Consider the following 12,617-nt stretch of genomic DNA (forward strand, 5'->3'; position numbering starts at 1 on the left):
AACATCTCCCCTCACCCCCTCTACTTAAAATTCCCAGTGGCCCCCAATGTTAGAATACAATTCAGACACCCAACCCTTGCCCCAAAGACCTCTATGCTAAGGAGCTTCTTGACTCTACTCTTTATGACCCTTGCAGTCCAGCCCTTCCACGCTGCTGTGCTCTCTCACAGCTTGATATCTTTGCCAATCTTATTCCTGCTTCTTCTGTTGGGCCTACTCCCCTCTGCCTGTTAAATGAATCAGGTCTGCAGTACTCTCTGGTAAGCCTTCCTTTTCCCTCCATAGCTCCTGCCCCCCTTTACAGAGGGAGGCCTTCTTTCTTGTATGTTTCCACTTTATCCTGAAAATAGCCTCACCATCAATTTTATCAAATTAAGTTTTAATTATTTACATGACTATTCCCTAGTACTACATTATGAGATTCTTGAGAGCATCATTCTCTTCCTCCCTTCATCTTTCTCTCCTCTCCCTCCTGCCCTCTTCTTCCTCTTTCCCTCACTTCCTTCTTCTTTAATTACTCCCTCCTTTCCTTTGTTCTTTTCTCTTTTTCATTCCTTCCTTCCCTACCTTCTTCAACTTCTTTCTTCTTCCTTCCTATGTCTTCCCTCCTTCCTCCCATCCCCCTTTCTCTCTGTCATCGTCCTCCTTCCTTCCCTCGATCCTTTTCTTTCCTTCCCTCCTTCCCTCTTTCTTTTCCTTCTTTACCTCTTTTCTTCTTTTCTGTTACAACAAACTGTTATGGATTAGATGTAAGGTGTCCCCCAAAAATCTTATGTTGAGACAATGCAAGAGGGTTCAGAGGTGAAATAATTGGGTTGTTAGATCCTTAACCCAATCAGTGAATTAATCTCCTGATGAAATTGAGTGGTAACTGAAGGCAGGTGGGGTGTGGCTGGAGAAGGTGGGGCATTGGGGTCGTGGCTTTGGGGTATATATATTTGTATCTGGTAAGTGGAGTCTCTTTCTCTATCTGATTCCTGATCGTTACATGAGCTATTTCCCTCTGCCACTCTCTTCCACCATTATGTTCTGCCTCACCTCAAGCTCCAAGGAATGTAGCCCTGAGAAATGGAGCTGGTTGTCTATGCATTCAGACCTCTAAATGGAGCTGGTTGTCTTCTCTCTGTGACTTCTCATCTGTCTTATATAAGAATGTTTGTAATTAGATTTAGAGCCCACTCAAATAATACAGAATAATTTTATCTTGAGACCTTTAACATAATTATATCTGCAAAAACTTTGCTATGGTTTGTATGTGATTTGAGTATGTCCCATAATTGTTTATGTGTTGGGAGCTTGGTCCTCAGTGTGTTGACATTAATAGCTGGAGAGACCTTTAAGAGGTGGGGCCTAGTGGGAGGTCATTACTGGCCTCTCCTTAGTCTGGTTTCCCTTCTCACAATATAACCTCTTCCTCTTACATGCAGTCCTAACAGGACACCATCTTCTCTGTTATGACCAGCCAAGGAGGCTTCCCCATAGACTGAATTAATGGGACCACTCAATATTGGACTTTCATCTGCAAAACTGTGAGCTAAGTAAACCATCTCTTTACAAAGTACTCAGCCACAGGCATTTTTTATAATAATAAAAGGGCCCTTTTCCAAATAAAATCATACTCTCATATTCTAGAGTCTAGGAGATAGACCTATTTGGAGAGTGGGACCATCCAGCTCATTAAAATTGGTGACATGAAATTTAGAGGTTCATAGGCCTCCCATGACCATTGTATCAAGGACATTTGGGTCCCAACTCTTTTCCTGAATCCTGGGCTTCTCGAATACCTCAGATCCTATAATGAAGATGTAGAAAGTCAATTTTGTATTTATAAATCCTTGCTCTGAGATATTATAAAACATATTGAGCACATTTATTTTAGACAACTGCACATTTTCTCTCACTCCAAATAGTCAGTGGCATAATAATAAAGATATTTTAACAATTGATCTGGTACAGGTACCAACCCTCTAGAATGGACACTGAAACTCATCACATGAGGGTGTTTCTGGATGAGATTACATTTGAGTCAGTAGATTGAATAAAGCAGAGTGCATCACTCATATAGGGTAACGCAACAAGAAGGGCAGTCTGCAACTTTCAGGTGTGAGCTAAATCTGCTACCTGCAGACAGAATTCCTCCTTCTTCTTTTCCTTCTCCTCTTCCTTCTCCTTCTTGTCCTCCTTTCCCTTCTCTCTCCTTCCCCCCTCCTTTTTTCCCTCCTCCTCCTCTTTCTCCTCTTCCTCCTTCTTTTACTTTCAAGAAATCTCACTTCTGCTCCTAAGACTTTTCTTTGGATTGAATCAGGGCTACTTAGATTATTCAGTAAAGTATAATCTCCCTTGCTTAAAGTTAATTGATTATAGACTTACATCACATCTAAAAAATAACATAACAATGTAGAGATTAATATTTGAACAACTGGGGACTATAGCCTAACCAAGAACACATAAAAGTGACCATCACAGAACATAAATTGCCACACTTTTTAAAACATTTGCAATAGATACTAAAACTCAATATATACATATACTCTATGTTCTAACAAGTGTCTTTCCAGGTTTTGTATCTGTTATAAATGCATATGTCTCCAAAAGCCATATACAAGAATGTTTATTATAGCATTAATTGTATTAATTGGAAACAACCAAAATTTCTATCAACAGGAGAACGGATAAAGAAATCATGTTACATTCATTTAATAGACTATTACTTGATGATGAAAAAGAATTTACTACCATAGGCAACAGTATGGATGAATCTCACAGACATAATGATGTGCTGAAAAAGTCCTTCGTGGCAGGAGCTATGGCTCAGTGGTTGAGTACTTGCATAGTGTGCTTGAGCCAGAGGTTTGAACACCAGCACTGCAAAATAAAGAAAGAAATAGCCACTCTCAAATGAATATATATTGTATTATTCCATTTATGTAAAGTTCAAAAACAGAAAAGATTAATCTATGATGTTAGAAATCAGAATAGTAGTTACCTTGTGGTGGAAGTTATTAAGAGGCACATGAGAGCTTCCTGGATACTGGTAATGTTATGCTTCTTGATCTCAGTGGTGGTTACAGGTGTGTGTGTGTGTGTGTGTGTGTGTGTGAAGTCATACACTTAAAACATATGCTCTTTATATTAAATTATACTTTAATGAATTTTTAGAAATAATAAAAAAGATTCAGACAGGTAGGAAGAATAAATCGAAACCAACAAGATGATTTTTTTAAAAATTTTTTTAGTTGTAGTTGAACACAATACCTTTATTTTATTTTTTTATTTTTATGTGGTGCTGAGGAACCAAACCAGCACCTACCACAAGCTAGGCAAGCTCTCTACTGCTGAGCCACAACCCCAGCCCCAAAAGATGATTTTTAGTATCTAAAAATTTTAAAGTAGACCATGAGAAAGACTTGATTTGGCCGCATGGAGAAAGACTTGGGGGCTTTAGTTGACCACAAGTTCTATGTGACCTAGCCACGTGCCATGGCAATTTTAGAAGTGTGTGTGATTTAAGCTGCTTTAGCAGAGGCAAAGTTACTGTTATATTTCACTTAGCTGGCTCTCTTTGAATCTTAATTCTGTCATGTGGGACAGAATGGGGTTGTAGGAAGAATTCCTAACTAGGAAATTAAAGTAGAGCCTTGGAAATATCTTTATAATGAAGACAATAATATTTAATGCTTAACAAAAGTCCAATACATTGCTTTCATTGTAACTGGATGTAGGTCTAGAGACTAGACACAACACTCTCCAAAAATTGTTGACAAATTTAAGAGGATCCTTAGGCTGAGTTATGAAGGGAATGAGAAAATAACCTTGCCATATATGGAGGAAATTCAGACAAAAACTAAGGAGGAACGTGGAATCTTTTTTTTTTTAACTTTTGAATATTGGATGAGTTGGCATGTCCAAAATCAGAGCTAAACCCATAGTTAGGTGTGATGGGAAGCCAACTTGAGTTCTTTATTAACAAAGAGGGAAACTCCTAATGCCCCACCAACCTGCAACCTCAGGAGAAGAGTTTAAGGAGTTGCTGAACAGTGCTTGAAAGATTCCTGTCGTGAAGAAGTAAAGAAGGGGAAAACAGGTGGAGTCTCAATGAGAAAGGAAACACACTAAAGTTTATGTTCCATCATTGCTATTCATTTGCAATCTGTTAAATGTGCTCAATGAAGATGCTTGCAAATATCTTTTTTCCATATTGAGGACTGAACCCCGGGGCACTCTGCCACTGAGCTGGAACCCTAGCCATTTTCATTTTTTATTTTAAAACAAGATTTTAGGGCTGGGGTTGTGGCTCAGTGGTAGAGTGCTTGCCTAGCATGTGTGAGGTACCACATAAAAATAAATAAATAAGATAAAGGTCCATCAACATCTGAAAAACATTTAAAAAAAAAACAAGGTTTTACTAAATCACTGAGTGGCCTTCAACTTGCAATCCTCCTGCTTCAGCCTCTGGAGTAGCCACCAACCTATCTACTTGTAAACATTTTAAACTAGAAATGGAAAGAAATAGAAGGCAAGGAAATTGTAAAATAGAATTTCCCTGAGGTGCCTCTGTCAAATGGAGCTCATACCATCTTCCAAGTTTATGTTTTTAGAAGAGAGACCAGTTCCAAATGCTGTCTGGGCTCTCTAGTCCTTTTATGGGGTTGCACATTTCAAAATCTTGGTTCAGTCAAGAAGTATAAAAAAAGGCATAGTATAACCCTTAAACAAACAAACATCCTTTTGCTGGAAATGGTGGTGGTACATGTGTGCCTGTAATCCCAGAAACTTGATAGTCTGAGTCAGGAGGATCACAAGTTCGAGGCCAGCTTCAGCAACTTAGTCAGATCCTGGGCAACTTAGCAAGACCCTGTGTCATAATAAAAAGAAAATTAAAAGGGTTGGGGATGTAGCTCAGTGGTAAATACCTCTGTGTTCAATTCCCAGTACCAAACTAACAAATGAACATCCTTTCAACTGCATTTCCCCTAACCCTGGTCAAACTAAAGTCTAGCTATGTGGAAAACCCACCAAATCTTTATTCTCACAATAAAGCTTTTGCTTTAACTGTGTCAAATTTAGTAGAGTTGACATCAAATATAAAAGATTATGTAAGCACAAGTTGGTCAATCTGACCCTGCACAGAATGCAATGCTTATTTTATTCTGTGACTACAAAAAATATTGTCACAAATATCTATGACTATTAAGTACATAAGGTTATTAAAATACATTCTCTTACTGAAGCAGCACAAAAATATTACATAAACAAATAAAACGAGAACAAGCATATTTCATTTGCTTAAATAACACTGAGGAAGCAACTGAAGGTTCTGATGGTTGGCAGGCAGCATGGAGATAATTTTGGTGATGATATGACATGATAAATTGCCTCTGCTGTACACAATTTTCACTCCAGAAAACAATTCATCTCCTACTCCCATCACGTTGTTCTTTCCTACTGATGTGTATGTTAGTTCCCTTATCGCTGCAGTCTGAACAGGACCAAGTTTGTCCTTTGTGGCTGTTGCTCCAAAGATGTAAAACCACTAAAGAAAAATAAACCAGAGAACAATGCCTGTTTTGGGATGACTGCTCAAATGGAAATGTCATTGGTTTAGTCCCATGGTCATGTTTGCATGGAGAGTTCAGAGATACCAATAGTATATTAATCAAGACACCTTGAGAAGAGGCAAAGTCACTGTACTGTGACCCTATGGAAGTTTGGAGCTCTAGTACTTAGAAGATGTATGAATTTGGAAATTGACAAAAGTCTTCAGTTCTCTTATCTGTAAGATGTGGATAGTAATGTGCCTTCCTAGGGTTTTTAATGCAAACTAAGTAATATCATGAGTGCTAATTTAGGTCTGTTACTTGGTATTATTATACAGTCATTCAACCAGTATTTGGTGAGCATTGATTTGCCAAGCACTGTTCTAGGTGCTGAGAACACAGCAGTGAATGAAGTCAATGAAATCCTGAAACTAATAGATCTTAAATCTGCCTAGTGGAAACAAAAAAAATAATTAAAGCATACAATTTGTCAGAAGATGATGATTGCTATGGAGAACAATGTAACAGGGAAAGCGAATAGGTAGTGCTAAAAATGGGGATGGGGTGGCAGTTTTTGATAGGGTATCACCTAAGATGGTGACATGTGAGCAGACCTAAAGGAAGTGAGTGAGCCAGGAACCAGGAGGCTATCTGGGGGAAATGTGTTTCAGGCAGAGAGCATAGACCCCTGCCGCAGCCCGGCTGGCTGGGCAAAATAGCTGGGGGGTGACGAACAACTTCTGTACGTTGATACAGCAGGAGTGGAAGCCGTTTATTATAGGACAACAGAGGTATTTATACATTCCACACAGCTTATCTAATTAGCATAAACTAGATACATCAGTCAACCAATCAGGAATCTCCACACTTAATGGCTCGTTTTTGTTACTTCTCAAACCACTCCCTCTGGCATTTTGCCAGGCACCATCCAGACTTGTTTACAGACTATAACATTTCTCTGGCAAAATGCCAGGTGCCATCCTGACTTGTTTACAGACTCTAACAGACCCCAAGAACTTTAAAGTAGAAGCATGCAGGAGCAGGGAGGGTTCAGAACAGCAGAGAGGCAGATGTAGAATGGGAAAGTAACAGAATGAGGTCAGAGAAGTAATGATGGCCAGACCATGTAAAGCATATAGTTCCTGGCATGCAGCAAGTGCTGTATATGTAATAGGTATTATTGTAACATCATCATCACCACTCAAATATTTAAAGGATCACCCATTGCCAGGTTGAAAGTAAACTATAGAAGGGATAAGGGTGGTAACAGAGAAATAATTGAAGCAAGCATATGAGACATAATGAAGGCTTGGGCAAGAGCAATAGCAGTGGAAGTTGCGAGATGTGGTCAGATTCTGGATATATCTTGAAGTCAGAGTCAACAAGATTTTCCAATTTATTACATGTGGCATGTGAGTGAAATAGAGGATGCAAAGTTAACTCTAAAGTTTTGGTGCCTGAGCATTGGAAGGATAAGTTTCTCATAGTCCAAGATGAAGACTATAAAGGTCTAGGACACCAGCAGCTGGCTTTGAAATGTTACATTTGACATATCTATTACACATGCATGTGGACTGGTGGAGTAGGCAGTTGAATATCTAAGTTTAGAATTCAGGGAGAGATCCATGCTGATGTTGTCACTGTATGGAGTGTACATAAACCACCGAACTGGATAAGATCATTAAGCAATAAAGACAGCTAAAGAGGAAATGGAATTGGGCTCTGGTGCACTCCAATGTTAAGGAGTCAGAGAGAAAAATTGGCAGTCTGTACAGATGCAAAGTAGATTTATGTTTGTGACTACTAATGGGTGAGGGGTTACATTTTGGGGAGGTTCTGGAATTAGTGGTGGTGGTTGTACAACTGTTGAATATTCAAGAAAAACTACTAAACTGCCAGGTGCGGTGGCACACACCTGTAATCCCAGTGGTTTGGGAGGCTGAGGTAGGAGGATCACGAGTTCAAAACCAGCCTCAGCAAAAGTGAGGCCCTAGGCAACTCAGTGAGACCCTATCTCTAAATAAAATTCAAAAAAGGGCTGGGGATGTGGTTCAGTGGTTGAGTGCCCCTGAGTTCAATCCCTGGTACCAAAAAAAAAAACCAAAAAACTACTCAACTGTCACAATGAAGCAGTAAATTTTATGGTATGCGAATCACCTCTCAAAAAAAAAAAAAAAGTCAGGGACAAGAGGAGGAAATAACAAAGGAGGTTCAGAAGTAGTGGTCAGGGAAGTGGGAAGAAAACCATGAGTGGATTACTCTGGAAGGAAAGTTAAAAAAAAAAATGTTTCAATAAGCATATACCAAATGCTGCTGAGGCTTCACCTAGGTTGATGATGGAGGTTGTATCATTGGATTTAGCATCATGAAGATCACAGATGACCTTGACAAGAGCCATTTAGGTAGAATGATGGGAGCAAAACCCTGACTGGAAGATTTTTAGGAAACCTCATTAGTGATTGGCCTGGTGGTACACACCTATAATCTCAGCTTTTTGGGAGGTTGAGACAGGAGGATCCCAAGTTCAAGGCCAGCCCATGCAATTTAGCAAGACTTTGTCTCAGGATAAAATAGAAAATGCCTGGGGATGTAACCCAGTGCTAGAGCACTTGTCCAGCATATGTAAGGCCCTGAGTTCCATCCTCAGTAACACACACACACACACACACACACACACGAAAACTCATTGGTATCTGTTGGAGAATGTTAGGGAATCAACTCCTTATTTTGAAAACTGGTATATAAAGTGAAAGAATCAGGTGCCTCTCCTGTCTTTCTACAGAAAATAGTTCTACTATAAAACCATATGGTCAGTGAGGGGCTATTTCTCTTTATAGAAGTATATCAACTAATAAAATAAGATGGGATAATGTGATTCAAATATCACCACGTTTCAACCCCCCATGGAGCACCATCAGCTGCTAACATCACAAAAAGACACATTATCGTAATTTCATACCTCTCAATGGAAGTATGCACAGCCATAAAAGAAATGGTCTTGCAAAACAAACAAACAAACAAAAAAAAAAACAAATCTGATCAGGCTTATAGTTCCAGTTCACAATGTACAGGAAACAGAGAAGAAAGAAGAAGACAATTACAATGATACACAACAAGAATACAGTCAGTAAACTCCATTTTTTGGATAAGCAACCAGGTTTTCCAACAAATAAATTTTAAGGGAAAGAAGAGATAGAGGCAGAACTTATATAAGAAAGTTGTATCAATTGCAATGGGAGGCCTTATTTGGATCATAATTTAAACAAATTTTCCTCAAAGTTAAGACATTCTAAGACAATCATAAATGTGAATACTGAAAGGATATTAAGAATGTGTGTTTACAGATATATACTGAATGATGGTGTAGTTTAAATTATAAAATGTATGAGACTTGCTTCAAAATAATTCAGGAGTGAAATGGGTGAGAAGAAAAATGTTAGTCATAAATGGAGAATTTTTTAAGTTGGGTGATAGGTACATGGTGGTTGATTATGCTATTCTTCTTTCTATTATACTAAACATTCTACTTTTACATATGTTTGAAAATCCCCACATTAAAAATTTTAAGTATGTGATGCAAATATGCCAAAATATTAATAGTTATGAATTCTGGATAATGGGAAAATGAATATTTACTGTATTACTTTCAGTGGTTTTCTATATTTTTCCAATTTCTCACAAAACCCAAACAACTATGAATTTTAAAAATGTAACAGAACAATCTTAATGTATTGGCTTATATTTTTCTGTGTCTATAGTAGAATTTTTTATATATTTTTTGGTATAGGTGGACACAATATCTTTATTTTTATGTGGTGCTGAGGATCGAACCCAGTGTCTCATGCATACTAGGCAAGTGCTCTACCTCTGAGCCACAATCCCAACCCATATGGTAGAATTTTTGCTGTCACAACTAGAATTTTTATTGTAGTTCTTCTTCCTCCTCTTCCTCTTCCCCTTCCCCTTTTCCTCCTCCCCTCCTCCTCATCCCCCTCCTCTTCCTCCTCCTCTTCTTCCTCCTCCTCTTCTTCCTCCTCCTCCTTCACACTGGACTGAATCCAGGGGCCCTCTAGCACTTAAGTCCCTAGCCCTTTAAGTTTTGCTTTTAAGTTAGAGTGTTGCCAAGTTTCCCAGGCTGGCCTTGAACTCTCCATCCTCCTGCCTCCACTTACTAAGTTGCTTGGATTACAGGTGTATGCCACAGCGCCAAGTGGCTTTGATGTAAAAGGAAAGAGAAAGTGGGGCAGTTGTTAGAGAAGTGGGTCAAGAGACATGTCTGTTCACAATTGGAATGATCTAATAGATCAGGAAAAAGTGATGATTTAGAAGGAAAAGGGGAGAATTTTTTTTATAGTCATTTGCTTGAGTAGGTGAAAGGCATTGGGAATCCAGTGAACATGTGGAGGAGCTACTCTTGGATAGGAGACAGACAATTCTTCCACAGAAACATACCTGGTGGGAGCTTTGGGAAGTTTTTTATCTTCTGATTGCATCTATATTTTTAATAAAATAGGAAACAAGAATCCCTACTGAGCATGAAGATGTGGAGGAGGTGTTGGAAGTTTAAGGACAGATGAATAGACATGACATTTTCTTCAAGGAGATTCAGAGAGTCGATATGTAGGGTAAGCTGTTGCCAGGCAGTTCTAAGGACCCACTTGTAGGTGATGGTCATAAATTTAAAGTGAGACTATCATCAGTCATCCTGGTTATGCTTTTTCCCTCAGTTGCATTTCAGCTGCAAGAAAAGAATCGAAGTTAATCAGGTTCCATGTTTTACCAAGTGAGTCCACAGATGCAAGAAGGGCAAAGGAGGGGGAGTGTATGCAAGGGAGTGATTACAGCGATGGAGCATGGAAGGGCATCAAGGCAGTGAGGAACAATGAAAAAGCAGTAGAGTGAATAGATTGGAAGTCCCTTACAGTCAAAAGATGGAGTGAGCTGGAAAGTAGGAGATGCTAGTCACCTATCTAGCGTCCCAAGGAGACATTGAACATTTGGTAGAAAAATCTGTAATGACCACGTCTAGGTGCAATCATGAAAGTGAGTGGCTGAGGTTGGGGCTGAGGACAGAGAAGACCACTGCAAGGATCCTCCTCAAGTACAGTGAAGTGGCAGTGGTGATGGTTACAGTGACAGAGGTTGTGGTTACAGTGGCAGATGGAGTTGTTTGTATTATAATTGTAAGGAAGGAGATGAATGCAGCTCTATAGAGGGGTCGAATGTCTTCCTTTCAGAGAGGTCTTCTATGACCACCATGATTAAGAGCCATTTTCACACTGTCTTTCCCTGCCCTATTACTGTGCATCAATTACCCTATTTTATTTTCTTTAATGCATGCAGTACTGTCTAAAAAAACAACACCATGTTTATTTAGTTATTGTCTTCCTTATTGACTTTCTCTTCCACTGGAACATAGACTCCATGAATTTTTCTTCTCCAATGCTTTATTCTCAGGGCCTCTACAATCATTTAATATCAAGCAGTTTAAAAAAGATGAAAAAAAATGAATGACTTTTATCATGTGTGTGTGCTACATCCATAGTGTACAGGACTACTATGGTTTGAGTATGGTTTGTCTACTCTGAAACTCAAATTGACAACTGATCCCCACTAGGAAGTGGAGATAGAACCAGGTGCAAATTGTAAGAGAGAATTAAGGATCTGCCCTCATGATTGCATTAGTCATGAATTAATGAATAATAGATTATCTGAAGAGTGAGTCTGTTAGGCTGGGCACGGTGGCCCACCCCTATAATCCCAACAGCTCTGGAGGCTGACACAGGAGGATCACGAGTACAAAGCCAGTCTCAGCAAAAGCAAGGCCCTAAGCAACTCAATGAGACCCTGTCTCTAAATGAAATATAAAATTGGGCTGGGGATGTGGCTCGGTGGTCGAGTGCCCCTGAGTTCAATCCGCAGTACCAAAAGAAAAAAAAAAAAGGAGCAAAGAGCAGGTCTGTTAAGTTTCTCACACATGTTCCCTATTTCTTGCCATTGATGCCTGCACCACCTCAGGATTCTGCCAGCAAGGAGGCCATTACAGATATATTTCCTCAACCTTGGACAACATTCACGAGCCAAAACAAACCTCTTTTCCTTATAATTTACCCCGTCCATGGTGTTGTGTTATTAGTAATAGAAAGTGGACTAATGTAAGGACCCTTGATGAGAACTTTGGAAAGTTGAAAAAACAGAAGGCATTCAGGAGAGAGTGGGCCTGGGTCAAGTAAGGATGAGAGGCTCTGTAAGGAGGGTTTTATGAACTCTGGGGCGTCCAGTTGTGAGTCTTCAGTTTCTGTAAGTTGTGGCATATTTTCCTTCATTTTGAATGAATATAGAATTCACCTGGATGTCTTTCCTGTACTGCTACTGAGAATTTAATCTTAAGATTCCAGTAAAAGAACTTGTAGCAGTGGAGGTATCTTGGGCTGCACTCCAACCTAAAAAATGTCATCTTCTTCTGAGGCTCTATCTCCACCTTTTCACATCCTATTCTCTTCTCTGCTGGCTCCAATTAGGTTTCCATGTCTCTCACTTCTGCTGAAATTGCCCTTGTCAAGTACACTAATGGCCTCCCTGTACCCAATTCAATAGTCATTCGATTGTCTGTCTCGATACTTAGCAGTAGCAGTAGACTTGTCCCCCTTCCTAAAGTACTTTCTTCTCTTGGTTGCTTCAAAGAAACAGCAGGATTTCCCCTTGTCTTACTGCACTCCTCCTCCTCCACTTGCCCTCCACATGCATGATCAGGGGCCTCAGAGCTCAGTCCTTGGTCCTCTCCTTTCTTTTCTTTTTGCCTGTTTCCCTTAGCACTGTGTCTCCACTCCCTCGGCCTCAACCACCACAGCTCAACTCTGTGCTGAGAGCTCTTCCTAGGTCAGAAATCTCCCCTGGGCTCTAAACTCCCATATTTCCATCTGCCTACTGGTTATCTCTTACAACTCACAATGTCTACAACACAACTCTGTCTTGCCTCCATGCTATCACCAAATCTCATGTTCTGTCTGCCCTCTCTTTAAATGGCACTGGCATATATCCAGTTGCTCAGGTAAAAAAAAAAAAAAAAAAAAAAAAAAA

General features: G+C 39.6%; 1 long non-coding RNA gene across 1 annotated transcript in view; it reads right to left on the reverse strand.

The window, feature by feature from the left end:
- Positions 1 to 2,676: 2,676 nt before the first annotated feature.
- LOC125614334 overlaps positions 2,677 to 12,617 on the reverse strand; it is a 13,777-nt gene continuing 3,836 nt past the window's right edge. Inside the window, exon 3 of the long non-coding RNA XR_007344943.1 lies at positions 2,677 to 2,865. This is a non-coding gene — a long non-coding RNA (uncharacterized LOC125614334). The remainder of the gene's footprint in view (positions 2,866 to 12,617) is intronic.

The sequence above is a fragment of the Marmota marmota genome, unplaced genomic scaffold, assembly GCF_001458135.2.
Source record: "Marmota marmota marmota unplaced genomic scaffold, marMar, whole genome shotgun sequence".
In the NCBI taxonomy this organism is placed as follows: Eukaryota; Metazoa; Chordata; class Mammalia; order Rodentia; family Sciuridae; genus Marmota; species Marmota marmota.